Source organism: Petaurus breviceps, unplaced genomic scaffold, assembly GCF_028583685.1.
Source record: "Petaurus breviceps papuanus isolate PSGF00001 unplaced genomic scaffold, PetGlider_PUasm1.0 174, whole genome shotgun sequence".
In the NCBI taxonomy this organism is placed as follows: domain Eukaryota; kingdom Metazoa; phylum Chordata; class Mammalia; order Diprotodontia; family Petauridae; genus Petaurus; species Petaurus breviceps.
Window position 1 is genome coordinate 43885881 of NW_027185761.1, and position 15628 is coordinate 43901508.

Genomic DNA, 15628 nt, shown 5'->3' on the forward strand with positions numbered 1-15628 from the left:
CTGTTGTTGCAGGGGTCTGGGAGCCTTTCTGTTGGTTCAGAAGCCCTGAAGAAGGATTTTCTTGTTGTATGTTTACAGAAATCCTGGGAGAGGGCTTTGCTAATGTGTTCAGGGGTTCTAGGACTGTTCTACAGACAGAGGATAAATTCATGAAGGGACTGGCAATGTATCTTATGGCCTTGCTAAGCCTTGTCTCTCCAGGAACTAAGATTGCTGAGAACTTGCCTCGTGTCAAGATGAAGAAAAGACCTCCATTTGGGTATTAAGTGCTGTGTTTAAACTTGATGTAACTCTGGGGTAGATTCAATTGTGATCCAGGGGTGGGGAACTTTTGACCTTTTTGTGTTCTATGGTTGAGAAAATGAATGTATTTTACTTATGTTTGGAAACTAATCTCCATTTGAGAAGAGGGGCTTTGTGGTGGACTTAATTAAGGTATAGCCTAGGGGTGGAGAAGTATTTGGAACAGAGACTTTGTAATTGATTGAATGATTGGAAAGTCCTGGGGTGGGGTAGGCCTTGGAGATTATTTAATCACACTTAGTAAATGCTGTATTTTGAATGATGTCATGTTTTGATCTTCTCTGTTCTGAGTTTGTTACTGAATAAAATAGAGAGCACCTATGCTGGTATTTTGAACCTGGGAAGTTGCCTTCTTTTGGCATTACATTACAGCATACCAGAACAAGAATCCACCCAAAACATTTCTGATAATTCAGCTCAACTATCAGTGGCAAGCAGCCATCTAGCCTGTGCTTAAAGATCTTTATGGAAGGGACTGAATATCTCCTACAACATAGAAAAGCCCCACTTTGGGATGGCTTTTATTCAACATTAGGTTTCCCTTTACATAAAGCCAAAATCTGCCTCTCCCCAATTTCTACCCGTTCCTTTGGCTCTCTGAGGCCAAAAAGAATGGGTTTGCTTCGTCTCCCACAGGGGAGCCCTCAGGTGCCCCTGAGTCTTCTCTTCTTTAGCCTAAATATCCCTGAAAGCTTCAAATGATCCCTACAGGGCATTATTTCAAGGTTCTTTACTCAATCTTGGATGTCTTTCTCTGGCAGCTCACTAACTTATCAACATACTTACTCAAATGTAGCAGCTAGAGTTCTGAACGTGGAGTCTGGTAGACCTGAGTTCAAATCTTGCCTCAAGAGGTGCAACCCTGGGCAAATCACTTAACCCTGCTTGCCTCAGTTTCCCCATCTGTAAAAAGAGCTTCAGAAGGAAATGGTAAACCACTCCAGAACCTTTACCAAGAAAACCCTCTATGGGGCTACAAACTGTCGGACATGACTGAGACAATTAAACCATAATCCTGGCCAAGAAACTTCATTTTTCTCAATTTTAGTTTCCTCATCTACAAAATGGAGATAATAACACCTACCTCAAAAGACTGTTACAAGGATCAAATGAGATAATTTTGGTAAAATACTTTGCAAAACTTCAAAAGCACTCAATAAACGGTAGCTATGAATCAGCTATATTATGAGTGCCCAGAATCAACCACAGCACTACCAAAACATGCAAGGCAGAATACGGCAAGATGACCGCCTCTTTTTGATGGGTGGACTCTGTGACTGGTCAGGCAAAGGAAGATCCCATCGGTAATCTTAGCTGCTTTGTTACACTATTTATTAACTCACGTTGGCCTTACAGTCCAATGAAGCCCACATCTGTTCTGAGATGAAAGGCTCCTGTGAAGGTGTTTCTTATGGTTGTCCCTACTGTGTTTTATCTTACTGGATTTGGCCCAATATTCTAGATCTCTTTGGATCCCAGGAGGCAGCATGCCAGGCTTTCTTCCTGAAACTTGGTGTCATCTCCACATTTCCTCAGCATTTTATTTACAAGGCTGCACAGCCCAAGGCCGAGCACTGGTCTCTAGGGCACCACTCAGTGAGGACCCTCCTTCCAAGCTGACACTGAATCATTAATGATTATTGGGGGAAGAGGGAGGGAAGGGAAGGTCCAGACATTCAGCCAACTCTGGATCTTCTAACAGTACTGTCTTCTAGCCCACTCCTCTCCATCTTGTCCAGAAGAAAGGAGCATGTGAGAAGAGATAATCCCCTTCAAGTCAGATGACAGCCTGGATGGTCTTCAACAGGGGCATTCATTTATGGGAAAAGAAACAACTCAGCAAAACCATTTCCTGTCTTGAGGTCCATTTTTGAGCAGGAAAAAAAAACCCCACAAAGCTGAAAGTTAATCAATTATCTGGCCAATTCTGGCCTGGTTTTTCCAGATTCAATCCAACTCAACAGGCAAGTATCTGTGTCACATGCTGTGCTAGGCACTGGAGACACCAAGGCAAAAATAAATACTCCCTTCCCTCAAGGACTTTACATTCCATTGGGGGAGGAAAATAACGTGCATATAGAAAATCAAATATCAAATATAGACCAATGTTCCGTGGGAAGGCACCTATCCCATACGAAGTACAGCTGGCATTTATACAGCACTTCCAGATTTGCAAAGGGCTTTGTACATGTTGAACCTCACAACACTCCTTTGAGGCAAGCAAAATAAAAAAATTTTGAAGCAAAATATCCCCATTTTACAGATAAGGAAACTGAGTTTCATGGGGCTTAAATGACTTGCCCAGGATCACACAAATAAGTAAATGTCTGAGACAGGATTCAAACTCAGGTCTTTCTAAGTCCAAGCACAGCACTCTATGCCCTCCACCATATGGCTGCCAAAATAACAACAGAAAAACAAGTTTTGGGGCAGCTAGGTGGCGCAGTGAATAGAGCACTGGCCCTGGAGTCAGGAGGACCTGAGTTCAAATCCAACCTCAGACTCTTAACACAAAAACTAGCCTGTGGCCTTGGGCAAGTCACTTAACCCTAATTGCCCTCCAAAAAAAAAACAAAAAAAAACTTTTAGAGGATATGATGGAAGGATAATGTAGAAGGGAGGGAGGGGGCTGACACAAATGGGTGAATAATGGGATTCTAAGCTGAAAGGGGCTTAGAAATCAAGGAATGGAGGCTCAGAGAAGACCCCGTCCAATCTCTTCATTTTAGAGATAAGTCACCTGGGCCCCAGGGACCGTTATGACTGGCCCTGGAGCACATAACCAGTAAATGAAAGAATTTAGTCTAGAACCCAACTTCCTGTTATCCATCTTATTTATACTCTTGATAGGAGACATGGTGCAGAAGACAAGAGGACTAGACTTGGAGCTAGGAACTTCTGGGTTCAAATTCCACCTCTGACCAGTGGGACCCTGGGCACATTGCTCTCAGTTTCCTCTTCTGTAAAATGAGCCACTGGTGGCTCCTGAGGTCTCCTCCCATATCTACTCTTCTGTCTACTCTACAAAGCAACTTCTTCCACTTAGAGAAGTTGTGGCGTCAGCTTTGGGTGCGCCTATAATCCAGAAAGTTTCATCCTAAGGAAAGACTGCCTCCAAGGTCACTTCCAGCTCTCAATCCAGGATCCTAATATAACTGTCAACAGTATCCTTTCCAAAATTCTGTATCATTATGGTCACAGGATCTCTATGGCTCACACATCTGGTAAGAGCAGAAATGAAAACCATCACACACACACACACATGCACACATACACACACACATGCACACATGCACGCACACACACACACATATCCCAAATAATTTTGAGAAGCATTCAAAACTTGCCCCAATGGAGACCAATGAAATGTCTGAGAGTTGCCTGGCATCCTGTCTAAAGGAGCTCATGGCCTGGGTGCCATCTTCAATCATCACCATGGGGCCACTCCAGACCTGGCCCTCCCTGGTATGCCTCTCTGGCACCATCCAGACACCTAAAGAATGAAGAAGCAAAGACACTGACTCTTCTCCAAGTAACCCCTCAGGGAAGTGAGTGGCACCAGGTTGACATGAATGCCAACAATTCAGAGTGTTTCATCCTAAGTAATGCATCTATAGAACTACAAAAGGCTTCTAGATGATGAATCCCTTACAGGGGGACGTCTTTGATGCCAGACGACCAAGCTCACTGACTTTCAGGGGCGAGCCACTGGGACCCATTTAAAAAACTTCCTGGCATCAGCTAACATTTGCCATTAAGCGTGAATGGTTGGCAAAGCCTTGCCACCGTGCATCATGCTAAATTTAAAACAAGATGCTGCAATTATAACTTAATGACAGATGTATAAAGGGAGATATTGAGACGAGCCCAAAACAAGGGAGGTGGTAACACCCGGGAGAGATTAAATTAAAACTACAACATACTTGTCTGGCCCCCATCTCAAGGCAGAAATCCAGCCAGACCAAAGCTAACATAAGCAGTAATGCTCTTGTATGTTGAAATCCCTATAAAAGGTTTGTATCCAGCCTATGTCTCACCCTAGCAGCCACTCATAAAACTAGCACCTAAGCTGAAATGGGAGGCGAGCACAAAATCCACAAAGGACTACCTGTCCCAACTTGAAAGACAGGCACTTCCCCTAATTTGCTAAAAGGAAAAATTTGGGCTCCCTGAGCTGTCTTACTAATTTCCAGACTAATTTACGTTTTCACAGCCTTTTATACATACAAACTGAACCACGAAAAGGCTTGGCACACGACATTTGGGTCAATTAGCCCCTATAAGCATTTACTAATCTAAGTGTCTACTATGTTCCAGGTACAGTGTTATGTGCTGGGGACACTGAAAAGCTCCTGCCTTCAAGACAGTTATACTCTACTTGGGGAAGCAATATATCCATAGATGTATGGACAGACGGACGGACCAACGGGCAGACGGATGGACAGATGGGATGGATGGATAGACAGATGGATGGATGGACGGATGGATGGATGGGTAGATAGAAGGATTGATGGATACAAAAGATATAGAAAAAGTAAATACAGAGTTCCATTCTCCACATAGTTCATTCTAACTCTCTAATTTTCTTCAATACATATTTTATTATCTTTTGACCAAAATGGCCCCCTGTCCTACTTTGATTTCTTTCACCAGAAGAGAGTAAATAATCTCAATGAACTCTGAAGGGCAGGGTATTTTTACTTAGTGTTCATGTCACACTTGATTATTTCAAAGAGGACAGGAGTACTCAGAAAGAAGAAATACAAATATAATTCTACTATTTATTCAAAGGGAAATAAACTCCCCAGAAAGTCAAATATTCTTGCCTCCAATTCCCACCCAGACATCTATGTCTGTTTCCAGAAATCTAGTATCATTAAAGCATTTTCTGTAGGTCATATATAGCTCAGCAGTTCTCAAAGTATGGTCTAGGGACTCCTGCCTGAGATCCTTCCAGGAAATTCATGAGATCAAAATTATTATCCTAATGATACTAAAAATGCTTTCATTTCTATACAGTAAATAAACAAAAGCTCTTTGGGGGGCTTGGCAGCTAGGTGGCACAGTAGATACAGTGCCAGACTTGAATTCAGGAAAACTCATGTTCCTGAGTTCAAATCCAGCCCCACACACTTACTAGCTGTGTGACCCTGGGCAAGTCACTTAATCCTATTTGCTTATTTTAACCCTACTTGCCTATTTGTTTCTCATCTATAAAATGAGCTGGAGAAGAAACCGGCAAACCACTTGAGTACCTTTGCCAAGAAAAACCCAAACGGGATCCCAAAGAATAGGAAGGACATAAACAAAGATGACTAAACAACAACTTTGTGGTACTCAGTAATTTGTAAGAGTATAAAGAAATCCTGAGACCAAAAAGTTCAAGAAATGCTGGGTACCCTCCTGTGTCTAGAAACCTAACCATGTGTGGATGAGCACTCTAGATTTGCCTACCAGAACCTGAGCTAGTATGGAAAATGGACTTCACAACTCCTAGGACCATTAGCTCTAACGTGGGCAAGGTTAACCCAACTATAAAATAGTTAAGGAGCCAGCCTTCAGGGTACAAGGCTCAGCACCAGGTATCTAGGATACAACAGCAAAAAAACAACAGTTCCTGCCATCAAGGAGTTTACATTCTACTAATGGGATAGGAAATGTACGCAGTTAAGTAAATACAAACTATATAACAGGTAATACAAAATCATTTCAGTAGGGGAAAAAATAAACTTATATAACTTTATTATACAGTTCAATGGAATAGCAACCTGTACATAATAGATTTGTGTGAAATCTTTTTTTTATTATACTATGTTATGAAATGTTTGTTTTATCCCATAAATTGAAAAGAAAATAAGTATCAAAAGGAAAAGGGAAGAGTCCTAACAAGGTGGGGAGAAGAGAGGAAGTCAGGAAAAGCTTTGTGTAGGAGGTAGCACCAGGAAGCTTGGGCTTCGAAGAGGCAGAGGTGGAAAGGGGATACATTCTAGGCATAAGAAGAGTCTATTCTGGGGTAGTGAACCTTCGGAACCTCTTCCTCTTATAGACCTTCCATTTTCTGCCTTTGCAGGGGTCGGGAACCTTCAGCCTCGAGGCCACATATGGCCCCCTAGGTCCACAAGTGTGGCCCTTTGACTAAATCCAAACTTCACAGAACAAATCCCTTAATAAAAAGATAAAGATTTGTAAAAGGAACAAATCTCCTTAATAAAAAGATAAAGATTTCTAAAAGGAACAAATCTCCTTAATAAAAAGATAAAGATTTCTAAAAGGAACAAATCTCCTTAATAAAAAGATAAAGATTTGTTAAAAAGGATTTGTTCTGGAGGCAGGAAGATCTGAGTCCAAAATTCAATCTCAGAAATCTTTTCCAGCTGTGTGACCTCAAGGTCAATCACTTCCCCTCAGGTCCCTCATCTGTAAAATGGGGATAAAGACAGCACCAGCTCCCCAAAGCACCATACAAATGCTAGCTATCATTATTATTAGCAATCCTGGTTATGTATTCTTCCAATCTGTATAGCTGCTTCTCAGATGAAGACCACAAGAGTCCATCACCAGGCCCGTGCTCAGAGAGCCCAGAGTCTGGGCCCACACCAGGATGACTCACTGAAGTAGAACATTCATGGTAAACTTGACACATACATTACTAATAATTCTTTGTGTGGGTGTTGGCAATTCAGTTGGTTTTGAACGACCCCAGCTGGTCTAGTCTCCCTATTTCAGCAGAAGCACTGGTTTTACAGGTGATTGATGGGGTGAGACACCAGAGTGACGCAGAACCTTTTAGAATGACCCAAAGCATCTCTTTACAATTTGACAAGGTCCATCTGGCCACGTATTTGCAAAAAAGGAAGGTTTCTGATGTTGGCCAATTTAGAAACTACAGTTAATGTTGCTGAGAGAAGAAAAATCTATTTTTAATTATGCTATCATTTGGGATTTATTCTCTTCCTATATCTCTCCCTGGGATTCCACTGAAGACTTAGTCTAATGGCCATTGTGATATGGATATATAGAGGATAGGATGGTGGACGAGGAGTTGGGAGGAAGGGGATTCTAATCTTGCCTCACACATTAACTGGTCACTCTAGGCAAGTCACTGAACTTATAAAATGTGGGGGGGGGGTCCTACCTCTAAAATCCCTTGTCATTCTAAATCTATTGCTCCTATGACCCCAGCTTCTCAAAGACTGCCCCACTGAATACAACAGTAATGAGGGAAGTTTCTAATATAGGCTGTGCTCCGAATGGTATTCCAGTCAACAGAAATTGGCTAAGTTCAGAGAAACTCATCAGAAGGCCGGCCCCCAGGTCATGATGCCTTTTTGGCCACAGCAACTCCCTAAACCACCTCAAGATTAAAGGGTGGGATGTGTTGCAATCAGCATCTCTGGAGAGAATACACACAGAGATGAAATTACAGCGCCCCCTTAAGGAGGGCAATATCCCTCTTCGCACCACCAGCTCAATGATTCTCCCCAGACTGAAAAAAAACAAATTGTTTGAAATTTGTTCAGCCCTAAGCACATGAATCACTCTCAAATCTTAACCATTGGCTGTGTGTCCATTTCCCTATGCATGAAGCAGGACCAGGCTCAAAGGACAGCTGATTACCAAGTGAATGTCCAGAAAGTATTTGAAGTTTTCAGAATTCTCTAAAACATTAACTACAAGAGGCTCAGCACATCTTAGCATATTTTAGTTCTTCAAAAATGCATCTATTGGGGGGTACTAGGTGGCACAGAGGAAAGAGCTCTGGCCCTGAAATCAGGAGGACCTGAGTTTAAATTTGGCCTCAGACACTTACTATGCGACCCTGATCAAGTCACTTAACCCCAACTGCCTCCAAAAAAAAAAGCATCTATTCCACCCCAGGGCCAGAGAAAGTCTACTATAGTACAGAGAGAGCTGACCTTGACCTCAGACTAAGTAGTAACAGTATTCTGGTGCCCCAAGGATTGTTCTATGCACTGGTTTCCACACTGGAATTTCCCTACACTGATGAAATCACAGATCCAGACCTCTTTCTTCCAGAGAATCAAAAACACGAATGAACCAGATTCCAACACAAGCCTCTTGTGATGTTTTTCCATTGTTTAATTTCATGCAAAAGACAAACAAATTTACAGTGTACATCTTCAAATGTTCGTAACCCTACTTCCAAATGGCATTTCCATAAGGAATGTTAGCTATTCTCATACAAGGTCCTATATATAGCTAGTCAAAAGATCTTTTTTTTTAATAAAACCATTTTTTAATTAAAGGTTTGAAGGTGAAGAAAAATAAAAATGTTTATATCTGGACTCATTTAAAATTCACTGAAAAATTCAAACAGGAAACAAAAACATGAGCCCAATGAACAAAGCAGCGGAATCAGAGTCCGTGGTCTTGAGCTCAACTGTCACTTCTCACCTATGGTGACCTTGAACAAGTCATCTAACTGCCCTGAACCACGGTTTCCTCTTGTCTAAAATGATGGGGCTCGACTAGATGACCTCTGAGGTCTCTCCCAGCTCTTAATCTATGACCTTATGATCTTGTACTTTCAGATAATGAACCAAGTCAACAAGGACCAAAGCCTTAGAAAGCCAAAGTGTTAGTAAGAATCTTGACGAAAGGACCCCTTTAGGCTGTGCTTCTTAGCAACTGTTGTCTTCAAAATCAGTCTTCTATCCAGAGGAGCAATTCTTAACCTGGGGTCCACAGACTCCCTGATAAATTTTAGGGGGTCTAAAATGGGAATCTGGGTTGGGGGGGGAGGAAATTACATATTTTTACACTAACCTATAACTGAAATTAGTCTTTCTTTTAATTATTTTTTAATTAATTTTTTTATTAATCTGGGATGGGAAAAAAATTACATCTTTTTTCACTAATCTATAACTGAAATTTAACCCTTCAAATATTTTTTAAAAAATTAATTTTGGGAGCAGCTGAGTGGTACAGTGAATAGAGCACCGGCCCTGAAGTCAGGAGAACTTGAGTTCAAATCCGGCCTCAGACACTTAACACAAAAACTAGCCGTGTGACCTTGGGCAAGTGACTTAACCCCAAATGCCCTCCAAAAAGCAAAAAATAATCATAATTTTAATTAACAAATCAATTATCTTTTTTTTAATTCTAAGAAGGAGTCTTCTGGCTTTCCCAGATTTTCAAAGGGACTGTGACACACACAAAAAAGGTTAAGAACCCCATGACCTAGAGGGTTATCTTCCTAATTTTTTTTATTAAATGCATGCAGGCTGAAATTTTGACTCACAGACTGTAGTAGTGCCTGGGAGTAGGGAGAGGAGGGAGGAGGGAGGACGGAGAGGTGGGGGAAGTCATCTATTTTGGAAGGAACTGGTTGTTATTGCCATTTCTGAAGCAAAGCATCATTTTCAAACCACCCCCTTAAGACAGTTGTGTCTACACAGGCTGTGATATCATGTGGTCAATCATGTGCCATTGCCTGGTTCCTCCCACACACTGGTAAGAGTTCCAAAAGAGACCCAAGGGCCAGCTTATAAGTGGACAGCATCGGCCAGCCAAGTTCTCCAACATCTAAAAAGCAAACAGTCTCGACTGTCTTTTGCAAACTACCAGAGTTCTTGTGCAGGTCAAATGATGTAAGAAGACAGAGATTTTTTTTTCTTATAAATTTAGTCATTCACAAATTTGCTAAAAGTGGTTTGTTTTGTTTGAACTGTCTCTTACCTCCATCATCCCCCCCTCCCACTCCCACTTACTGGGCAAGCTCTGGGTTTGCATGAAGACCAACGTCCTTCCTTGATTAGAAGCAGTGAAGGATGGGCATACATGGGCACTATGCTAGAGGGTACACCCATCTTCACTCTGATAACCTTGTGTTCTTCCTCACTTCAGAGGGGAGTAGGAATACAGAAATGCCAGGTCATTGGTCACCCAAGGGGAGGAAGAACTAGACACCAACTGTTTTGACAACCTGTCCCATAACAAAAACACTAGTGTGATCACCCTGATGCAAACAAATCCAGCAACGCCTGGAATGCTCATTTGTCTCTCATCCCCCCAATGGTTAAAACCATACTTCATGCCCAGTCTAACTTCAGGACGGGTACAAGGTTAAGTGTGTAGGACTGGGACAGGCTGCCTAATGGTCAGCCTGGATTTTGAAACAGAACACTGAAGTTTAAATTCCCCTGCACTGTTTCCATCAATAAACAAGCTTTTATTAAGTACCTATTATGTACTAGACACCAAAAAAAAAAATTAAACTGTCCCTGGCCTCAAGGAGTTTACAGTCTAGGCACAGGAAACAGCCTGTGCATACACAGATATATACAATATGATGAGGTCTGAAGGAAGGTGCCACGGCAGCCCTGGGACTGTGTCAGTTGTACTAGGCACAATGAATACCAAAAGACTAACAGAACAGCCCCTGCCCTCAAGGAGCTTACACTCTGGCCAAGGGATAGAACATCAACAAGTACCTACAAAAAAAACATGAAGTAATGAATGAGGGGCTAGCAACTAGGGGAGAGATCAGGAAATCAACAAGCACTTAAATGCCAGGCACTATGCCAAGTGTGGTTGTAGTTCTTGTTGTCATGACCCCATCTGGGGTTTTCTTGGCAGAGATGCTGGAGTGGTTTGCCATTTCTTTCTCCAGCTCACTTTACAGATAAGGAAACTGAGGCAAACAGGGGTAAGTGACTTGCCCAGGATCACACAGCTAGTAAGTGTCTGAGGTCTTTCTGACTCCATGCCACTCAAAATACTGCTACTCAAGGAATAAAGTGCCTGCCCGCACATTTATAGTCTCCCTAAAGGGAACATGTACAGATACAAGCATCCAAAATAGCTGCAAAGTAATGCTGGCAGGGGAAGGGAGGGGATGTAAGTAGTAGCAGCTTTAGGAGGAAGGGTAAGAGTCTGCACCGATCTATGAAGTCCTCACTACACATCTTGCACATGCTAAAGTACAGGATATGCAAAGAAATAAATAGAAGAGTCCCTGCCCTCAAGGAGCTTCCAGACCCAACAGAATCTTTTGCAAGTTTACTAAGTTCTCCCCATTTCTGGTAAAAATTCCAGAAAGCTGTAGAATGTGGTAAGAATTTTCTATTTGGCACCTACTGACCACAAACCAAGGAGGCCAGATAATCATCCAGCGCCACTGTGAACCAAATGGGGTGAATGAGTAAAGAAAAGAGGTGTTCTTGGCTGACATGTGGATCTGGAAGCTCAAGGAGCTCACTTTCAACCCTTACAACCATCCAGGTCCCGCTGTTAAACAATGAAAACAGTTCTTCATAACTTACAAATGCTGCTTTTAAAAACATAACTCAGATGTTCCTTCTCTATTCAAAAATGCTTTCATACTCCCTCACACCGGCCCACCCCCACATTACTGCTGGGCTGCTTTTTCCCTCCTCCATCCCCTTTCACATTCAATTAGTGTTGAGTGGGCCCACGGTAATGTTTGAGACTTGCCAGATAACTTCCCCTGCTCACATGGCTCGGGTGAGATGGGTGCCAACAACTCTCTTCCTTCAGATGAGACTTACCTAGTCTGGGCCTTGCAACAACACCCTGCTGTCCCTGGCACCATCATCTTAAATGCCTAGAAGCCTTTCACAACTGGAACGTCCCTGGGCCTTGCCAATTACCCCCCACAATGCACCTGTACAATTTCTGGGCTTTTCCATCAACCCTGCAAGGTGAACATTTTTTGGCGGGGGCGGGGAGGGGGTATTATCTCCTCCAATTAGATTGAGAATTCCTTGAAAGCAGCCATTCATCTTGGGTTGGTTTTTCCCTATTTTTATCCCCAACACTTGGAGTATTAGCACAGTGCTTGGTATACTGTAAGAGCTCAATAAATGCTGTTTCATTCATTCATTCCAAAGAAGATGCATACTGGCTATCTGGGTGGGGAAATTTTATTCTGTGAAGTTTGGATTCAGGCAAAGGGTCACACTTAAGGACCTAGAGGACCACGTGTGACCTCAGGACACAGGTTTCCCACCCCTGTAACTGGTACTTCGATTCAAAAGGCCTAGAATCACCATCACCAGTGTAAGAAGAAGCACATTTCGTTCCCCTGACTGCAAGATGAATTATAACAACATTATTCCAAACTCAGCTAATGATGATAATGTAATCCATATAGAAGGAGATGGATAAATAAGAGAAAATTTTAAATTTTACCAAGTGATTTCTTCGTAATCACCCTATTTCCCCCTTAAAGACAAGCAAAACAAGACTGAGACAACCTAGGCAACAGTGTCAGAGCCGAGATTTGAACCCAAGAAGGATGAAAATAGGTCCTCTCATTCAACTCCTGCATTTTACAGATGGGGAAACTGAGGCCCAGACAGGTACACAGACTTGGTCCAAGTCACACAAGCAGTGAGGGGCAAAGCTGAGATCTGAGCACAGGATGTCTGAATCCCACACCAACACTACTATACCAGGGCTCTCTCCCAACTCTAACCTGGCCTGCTGTTTTTTCCACCATAACACAGGATTCAGGTTTTTAGGATGCAGGAATGCTTTTATAAATGTTTTATAAACAAACCAGGGTTTGACATTTTGGGGGCAGGGATGGGGGAATGGGAAGGAGGTGTCCAGACATAATTTAATCAGTATGAGGAACTCCCAGTGTAGAAAAGGCCTTCCATCAATGCAGATTGCAACTCCTCTGAAATCTAGCCATTATCTGAAAGCACGGAAAAGTAATGTGATTTGATCATGACCATACATCAATCAATCAAGCATTTATTAAGAATCTACTATTTGTAGTATCCCTTGTAACTCTGTAGTAATTTATTTTTTACATTTCAAATTATTTGTTTAAAAAAAAACAAACTAGGTAGAAATATAGGTAGAATATAGACTGTCCTTATTTCCAAGTGGTATAAATGTGTGAAACTACAGGTACTGTGCTAGGGTGCTAGAGATACAAGTACAAAGAATGCAATGATCGCTCACTTGCATAACACTGTATTTACAGTCTAATCAAAGAGACAACAAATGCAAATAAAAACACATCAGGCAAAAACATAAGATTAACAAACACACTACATATGAATGTACGTTCATATATGTGTGTTCTCTGTACCTGAGCATGTCTATGTACATATATGCAACATTCACATATATTCATATGTAAACACCCCCATAATGGAAGCCAGGGTCCTCCTGACTCCAAAGCTAACCACTCTCCCCCTGTCTATAGCACTCTCTAGCTCACCTGCTTCCCTCTAGGATACTTCTCATAGCCAAGGAATTCTTTATCCTTCATTTAAATCCTTACTACTAAAATCTACTATCTTCTCTATCCCCAAGGAAGACAGAAAGGGACTAATCATCTCCTACTTTGAATAATCCATCATTTGGAGTTTCACCTGGGATGTCTTGGGGGGAGGAGGGTTAACTGTATTTTTTTTATTAGTTTTAAAAAGCATTCAAGAAAAATTAAATTTTAATCCTTTAAATTCTCAGGTGTATCAGTCACAATAACCAGCAGGATCTGCAATAAAAACTCACCAAAAGCAGAAAAGATTAACATTTACATGATTTTAATCAAATAATAATCCATGCAACTCTACATTCATTTTTTTTAACATTCAAGTGATTTGTTTAAAAAAAAAAACACCGGGTACAAAAGAGAATATAGTCTGTGTCTCTTTCCATGTGATATAAATTCATATTCTGCTCTTACTCTGAAAGGAGAACAGAAAACAAAACCAACACTGTTCACAGAAATCTTAGATAAAATTCATTGAAATGATCCAAATGGTTTTCATTCCAGGGAAAATATTAAGTCAGCAGTTTGCATAGGATGGCATTTCCCAAACAGACAAAATAAGCGAAAACAGCCCACAGAGGAAAGTACAAATGCTGAGGCCTTTCAAATTCTGTTCCAGCAAAACTGCAATAAAGTCAATATCCCAGCACCTTCCTATACTAGTCTGGGGACTGTTTAATGATCCCCACTAAATGCACAGAGGAGATCAGATGTGATGAAGCACACACAGAGTCAGAGGAGTTGTGCTTGGATCTGCTTTTCACTGCCTGTGAGAGGTATGTATGACCCTAGGCAAGTCACTTAACCTCTAGGAGCCTCAGTTTCCTCATCTGTAAAATGAGGGGGTTGGACTTCTGAGTCCCTTCCAGCTCTAAATCTAGAATCCATAAAGGAATCACCCAAACGGAAAAACAAAGTGAGAGGACAGCCAAAGGAAAAAATGCCCAAAGAAGGGGGAAGAGGGGGGTACAGCAAAATTTAATGTCAGAACATGGGAAAACAAGGGGATTAAAAAAAGATCATAGCCACCTCTGAAATTTTGGCATCACACAGCCAAAGCTCAGCAAAGCAAGAGTGTGACATGGGAGATGGGGGGAAGGGAGAAAGTGGAGAACGCTCGACCCCAACAAGGGCTCTGTAAACATGTCTAAGTGAATCACCTTCTAACAGTCAGAGGCTGAAGGGTGAGAAGGGAACCAAGCTGACTAAAAGTATTCTATATATGGGAAGCCACTTTAGTCAAATATTCCAGGCCGTCCACTGACTGTAGGAGACTGCTGAGAAGGCCAAGAAGCTACAAGTTTGGCTACTCTGGGGCCAGGGTTACTAACGGGCACACAGGAGGTTCCATAAGGGTTTACAAATTATTTCTGAAGGATAAAACCATTAAAGAAAAAAAGAGAGAGGAAGTATGGAAGTTGCCATCTGAGCCCCAAGAATGAGAATGCTTTTCCAGATCTCATTGTCTTATACTATTAGGAACAATGGTTATTAGCAGAGAAAAGAGTAAAATAAGGAAGCAGTATTCTGACAATTTCTGTTAATCCCCACCAGCTGAAATTCAAGAAATTGGGTGACATCAGCATTTCCGCTTCAGCCAACAGGAATGGCAGGGCTCAGGCTTCTGCGGCTCCTTTTACTGTGTAAAATAAATAAGGAGAGGCTGGAGAAGGCATTGGGAATCACCCAAATGTATTGCCCTCAGAAACAACATGGCCCTCTCATTACCAAAAGCACCAATGAGTGTCTCCAAAAATGGTCTCTGATGGGGGAAGGGGAGAAGGGAAGGTGATAACAGTGGATCCTCACTGAGGCATGATCAGTCAACAAACCTTTCTTAATCTCTTACAAAGTGGCAGGCGTTGTGCTAAACTCTAGGAATACAAAGAGAAGGCAAAAACAGTTCCTACCCTCAAGGAACTCATGTTCCAAGCACAGAAACAACACGCAAACAACTAGGTACCAAGGAGACGTTCTCAAATCACTTCTCAAAAACGCTCGCTAAAATAAGCAAGCACATTTTCATTCATATATATATATATATATATA

At 41.8% G+C, this 15628-nt stretch overlaps 1 protein-coding gene and 1 long non-coding RNA gene across 12 annotated transcripts in view; both read right to left on the reverse strand.

Moving 5' to 3' along the window:
• The window catches only part of LOC138158131 (uncharacterized), a 1868-nt gene extending 1478 nt beyond the window's left edge, over positions 1-390 (reverse strand). The window contains exon 1 of the long non-coding RNA XR_011167562.1: positions 250-390. This is a non-coding gene — a long non-coding RNA (uncharacterized lncRNA). The remainder of the gene's footprint in view (positions 1-249) is intronic.
• Positions 1-15628, reverse strand: part of MITF (melanocyte inducing transcription factor) — a 271770-nt gene that overhangs the window by 232337 nt on the left and 23805 nt on the right. The window lies entirely within an intron of this gene.